Consider the following 6,669-nt stretch of genomic DNA (forward strand, 5'->3'; position numbering starts at 1 on the left):
GCCTACTGGTAGCCAAGAAATCTCTCCATTTGGCTCCTGTTCAATACACTGCAGCAGAAAAGGGAATAGATGAACTGTTGCAGACGGGGGAATAATCCACAGTTTTGGCAGATCCTGCCACTGCATCTAGTTAAAAAGAAAAACAGAACATGGGATCATACAGTTATGTTCAACAAAATAGATGGAAAAAGCGGCAGTGTCGTATCTCAGTGAGGAACCTGAAACTTAGCACAGGAGAGGAGCGTGCAGAGGAACTACAGATCAAGTTTAAGAGAATAGTTGACTGTGCAGTAGATAGATATGTACCCAGTAGAACAGTTGATAATGGGAGGGACTTTCCATAGTATACAGTCACTGTAAAGAAACAGGCTACTGCATAACAGATGTAAAACAAAGCATAGAGTTGCAGATATAGAGATGCTGACGAAACATGTTTGGCAGTCAAGAGAGCAATGCACGAAGTATTCAGTGACTACCATAACAGAATATTGCCAAATGAGATTGCTGGTTGTATGTAAAAGCTGTTACAGTACAGTCACTCATAAAGACAGGAAACAAAACTGAGTGCGTCAAAGAAAAAGCAGAAGTGCGTAACACTGTTTTCAAATGTTGCTTTGCAAAAAACAACCCAGAAGTATTGCCCTGATTTAATTCTCATACCACTGAAAAATGGTGGCATTGAGAATAATTGGGCAAAGCTCCAGGGCCTGATGGAAGCCTATCAGATTCTCTACTGAATTTGTGGCTAAGTTAGCCCCATTGTTCAGTGTTATCTTTCACAGATCCTTCAAACAGAAAACTGTGCCCAGTTGTTGGCAGAAAGCACAGGTCACTCCCATTTACAAGAAGGGTGGTCGAAGTGATCCACAAAGCTATCCTCCAGTATCCGTGATGTCAATGTGTTGCAGAATCCTAGAAAATATTCAGAGCTGGCACATAATGAGGTATCTTGAACAGAATGACCACCTCCATGCCAACCAGCATGGATTCTGAAAACATCAATCATATGGAACCCAACTCCACACTTTTCTCACACAACATGCTGAAAGCTTTGGATCAATGTAGTCAGGTAGAAAAAAAAATTTCTTGATTTCTGAAAAGCATTTGACTTGGAACCACATCTGCACTTTTGATAAGTATGATCACATGGGGTATCAAGCAAAACCTTTTCAGTAGATTGAGGATTTTTTGGTAGGTAGGATTCAGCAAGTTATCGTGGCTGGAGAGTCATAAAGAGATGCAGTGGTAACTTCAGGTCTGCCCCACAAAAGTGTGCTGGGACCCTTGCTGTTTATATTGTACACTAGTACGTTGCGAACAATATTAATAGTAACCTTAGACTTTTTGCAAAAATGGTTCAAATGGCTTTGAGCATTATGGGACTTAACATCTAGACTTTTTGCAGATGGTGCAGTTACTTATAGTGAAGAACTGTCTTAAAGAAACTGCGTAAATACTGTCAGATCATGATAAGATTTCAAAGACTGGCAACTTGTTTTAAATGTTCAGAAATGTAAAATTGTGCACTTCACAAAATGGGGGAAAAAAGCAAATACCTGAGTATAGCACTTTGTAGAGATATGAAATGGAATGATAACATAGGCTGTTGTGTGTAAAGCAGGTGGCAGACTTTGGTTTATTGGTAGACCACTGAGGAAATGCTGTAAGTCTACAAATGAGACTGCTTACAAATTAGTCATGCAATCCATTCTAGAATATTGACCAAATGTGTGATACCCATTAAATACAAACTGTAAAGGGAAAAAACTAAGCAGTATGAAGGGGTCACGCAAATTGGTTACAGATTGATATTCATACTGTTAGTGATGGAAAATGCAAAACTGTAGACTTGGGCTGCCAATGGATGAATGTATGACACTGCAGTACAATTTCAACGCACAGGTGGCAAGGGTGGTGAAGAGGTGACATGATGCCAGGGCATAAAATCTTTGCAAATTTCATTCCACATATCAGTTGGACAGTACCTACACCTGGCACCTGGCAGACAGGCATGTGTAAAAAGGACATGCAGTTCTCTGCTTTTGAGAGATGACATGTAATTGGGCTTAAGCTGGTTGGAGTAATTGGTGAATTGCTTGACATTCGAATAGGAGCGATGCCACTGTTTGATGATGTTGGCAGGAATGGGTGAACCATACCCAAACACAGTGTCAAGAAGAAAGCAGTCAACCTAACGAGACAACAGCACGAGGATCGAGAAATTGTCAGTTAGGCACTCAGAGCCCCAGATTTATCATCATCATCATCATCATCATCATCATCGATCTCACATGCCGCTGGTGCTTCAGTGACCACAAAGACAAAAAAAAATTGGCAGCTCACAAAGAGGCCAGATCAGGGTGCCCCTTAGGCAAACTACCCCTGACCTCTGTACCCTTAAGAAGCCCTTTTGCAGTGTTGATGAGTCTCACTTTGAACTGAGCATTGGTAAACAGTGAAGACAAGTCTGGAGACACCCTGAGAAATGGTGGGACACCAACCTGCCAGTTGCCTGCCACATGGTCGGACATCCTGGAGTGGTGGTCTATGGTGTCATTTCATAGCCAAGCCAGGCTTGCATTCCAGCAAGATAATACCAACTTGCACACAGTGAGAATTTCTACTGCTTGTCTTCATGCTTGCCAAACCCTACCTTGACCAGCAAGGTCACCAGATCCCTCCACAACTGAGAAAGTTTGGGCCCTTCAACTAGCTCGAGATTCTGATGACCTAATGCACAAACTGGGCAGAATTTGGCACAATATCAGGAGGACAGGGAACAACTCAGTCAATCAATGTCGAGCTGAATATCTGCTGACATAAGGGCCAGAGTTGGACCAATGTGTTACTGACCTGCTGAATTTGTGAAGCATTTTCTCTTGAATAAATTATCCAGTTTTTCTGAAATTGTGCCCATTTATTTGTCTCTATATGTATGTCACCTCTACCATTTTCCATCCCATTTGGATAAATCCTCTATGAAGCCTTCTTTTTAGAGAGAGAGAGAGAGAGAGAGAGAGAGAGAGAGAGAGAGAGAGAGATTTAGGGTGTGGATAAATCCTCTATGAAGCCTTCTTTTTAGAGAGAGAGAGAGAGAGAGAGAGAGAGAGAGAGAGATTTAGGGTGTGTGTGTGTGTGTGTGTGTGTGTGTGTGTGTGTGTGTGTGTGTGTGTGTGTGTGTGTGTGTGTGTGTGTGTGGGCGCGTGCGCGCGCTAATGTGGGTGAGTGTTGAGTTCTTTGTATGTGACAACAACAGATTGGATTTGTGAGCGCGCCCGTGTGTTGCACTAGGATATGGGAGTGCGAGTGTGTGTCGGTATGCACGGACTGGTTGGGCATGTCCATAGAATAATACATTCATGTTTTATGTGTGTGGTACTGGTACAGGGTTATGCAAGATGCAGTAACTGTTGTTATGTTTCTGTTGTGTGGAATGGAGGAATAAATGCTTACTTTGTTCCACACTGGTCAACATTTTTGTTCACCTGCATATTTCTGAAATAATAGAGGGTAATACGGAGGGCCAAATAGGATGAACATGAACAGGGGATACTGAATGTGTACAGAGAAGTGCAGTATGAACAGTTACAGCTTTCTTTGATCCGAGGGAGAGTGTCAGAAAGAAACTGAATTGGCAAACTTTTGAAGCTAGATGTAAACTATACCAAGAAAGCCTGCATAAAAATTTTCAAAAACAGACTTAAAATGATGACTTTAGAAATGTACTACAAACCCCTACATATCACTCCTGTAGGTGTTGTCAGGATAAGATTCGATTAATTACAGCACACACAGAGGTGTTCAAATAATCATTCTTCCTATGCTCCATACACGAATCAAACAGGTACAATAACAAGTGAATAACTGGTACAATGGGACATACCATCTGCCACGTGCTTCACAGCTGTTTGCAGAGTGTAGATATAGATGTAGATTTAAATGTAGTTGTAGATAGTTGGGGTGTCTGTCTTTATATGAAAATGAGACAAAGTAGAGGATATAATTTTGCAGTGAAATTTTCAATCAATTTTGTTCCCACCAAGTCAGTCAGTATAATGAATTACAATTTGGATTTATATTCATGAGAGGTATGATTCAAACCTTCATTGGACCTGCTAAGTTCAGATTTTTTAATCGTTTAAGGTATACTAGGCTGATTCCAAGAATATGCTGAGCCGTACTCTCCTTCCTCTGGTGCATCGCCAGAGGGGGTCACGGTGCTTAGCGTGCGATCGCTGGCAGCTTTTGGAGAGAGATGACATACTAGCGTACCGGCAGTTGGTGGTAGGTGGCCCACGTGAACAGCCACATTTCACAAGCGGCATTGTACCATACGGTGAGCTGTTTCCAGGTGGGATGCCACGCCTCATCGCGGTTTTGTGTTGCGACTCATCCAGAAGGGTGGTGAGGCAATGTGCCTGGAGGCATGATGTTCTGCTGTTTGTATTGAGTTCCTGGCTTCTTTTGGTAAGATTGATCTTTACTTATGTGTTGTAACCCCCACCCGCCTCCTCCCTTAAAGAGGACATGGTGGTTTAAACTGTGGCCGTTGGTCTGTGAAACTGTGGCCGTTGGTATTGGAAGCTGCCTCACACAGACTAGACTCTTGGTTGCTAGTAAGTGCCGCTTGTTTACTATTTATTTTGTTGCCCGCAAGGTTGCACTGGCGAGATTGCCTCGTGGTAGAGCAACGCTCACCATTTGACTGTTTGAATATGCCTGTGGTCGCACGTGTGTGTTCACTGTTAAATGGTATATTGTCAACTTGATCTACAAGTTCGAATCTTGCGGATTTGTGTTGTGGCTTTCTTGTAGTGTTCCCCAAATTTTCCTGTTGTTGTTAACATGCAATGTTGAATGACAATTTGTTTATTGGCAAGCAACAAGAGGAGTCTTTTGACAGAGCGATGTCGAGTGTTCAATGAGCATACAGTTGAAATTACTGTTCTAACCAAATACGTCGTCACTGTGTGATTATTAAATACTGTTGGCAAGATTACTACCTTTCGACAGAGCGCCATTGATATTCCTGTTGTTGTTAATGTGCACCGTTGAACGACAATTTGTTTAATGACAAGTAACAAGAAGAGCCTTTCGACAGAACGCCGTTGAGTATTCAATGAGCTTACAGTTGAAATTACTGTTATAACCAAATACGTCATTGCTCTGTGATCATTAATAACTTTGCAAGATTACTACCTTTTGACAGAGTGCCATTGATATTTCCTGTTATTAACGTGCACCGTTGAATCAAAATTTTTTTAATGGCAAGCCACAAGAGCCTTTCGGCAAAGCACCGTTGAGTGCTCAATCAGCGTACAGTTGAAAATACTGTTACTACCAAATGTTTTATAGCCACTAGCAGTTGTACTCTGGACTTGTGACTTTGTTGATTACATAGTTTTAGTTTAAAATATATATATATATCTAAAAACAAAGATGATGTGACTTACCAAACTAAAGCGCTGGCACGTCGATAGACACACAAACAAACACAAACATACACACAAAATTCTAGCTTTCGCAACCAACGGTTCCCTCGTAAGGAAAGAGGGAAGGAGAGGGAAAGACGAAAGGATTTGGGTTTTAAGGGAGAGGGTGAGGAATCATTCCAATCCCGGGAGCGGAAAGACTTACCTTAGGGGGAAAAAAGGATGGGTATACACTCGCACACACACACATATCCATCCACACATATACAGACACTAGCAGACATATGTCTTTCCTTATATATATATATATATATATATATATATATATATATATATATATATATATATATATACCTAAAAACAAAGATGATGTGACTTACCAAATGAAAGTGCTGGCAGGTCGACAGACACACATACGAACACAAACATACACACAAAATTCAAGCTTTCGCAACAAACTGTTGCCTCATCAGGAAAGAGGGAAGGAGAGGGAAAGACGAAAGGATGTGGGTTTTAAGGGAGAGGGTAAGGAGTCATTCCAGTCCCGGGAGCGGAAAGACTTACCTTAGGAGGAAAAAAGGACGGGTATACACTCGCACACACACACATATCCATCCACACATATACAGACACAAGCAGACATATTTAAAGACTAAATATATATGTCTGCTTGTGTCTGTATATGTGTGGATGGATATGTGTGTGTGTGCGAGTGTATACCCGTCCTTTTTTCCCCCTAAGGTAAGTCTTTCCGCTCCCGGGACTGGAATGACTCCTTACCCTCTCCCTTAAAACCCACATCCTTTCGTCTTTCCCTCTCCTTCCCTCTTTCCTGATGAGGCAACAGTTTGTTGCGAAAGCTTGAATTTTGTGTGTATGTTTGTGTTGGTATGTGTGTCTGTCGACCTACCAGCACTTTCATTTGGTAAGTCACATCATCTTTGTTTTTAGGTATATTTTTCCCTCATGGAATGTTTTCTTCTATTAGGCTTTACAAATGTCTGCTTGTGTCTGTGTATATGCGGATGGATATGTGTGTGTGTGTGTGCGCGAGTGTATACCCGTCCTTTTTTCCCCCTAAGGTAAGTCTTTCTGCTCCCGGGATTGGAATGACTCCTTACCCTCTCCCTTAAAACCCAAATCCTTTCGTCTTTCCCTCTCCTTCCCTCTTTCCTGATGAGGCAACCGTTGGTTGCGAAAGCTAGAATTTTGTGTGTATGTTTGTGTGTCTATCGAC

Source organism: Schistocerca cancellata, chromosome 3, assembly GCF_023864275.1.
Source record: "Schistocerca cancellata isolate TAMUIC-IGC-003103 chromosome 3, iqSchCanc2.1, whole genome shotgun sequence".
In the NCBI taxonomy this organism is placed as follows: Eukaryota; Metazoa; Arthropoda; class Insecta; order Orthoptera; family Acrididae; genus Schistocerca; species Schistocerca cancellata.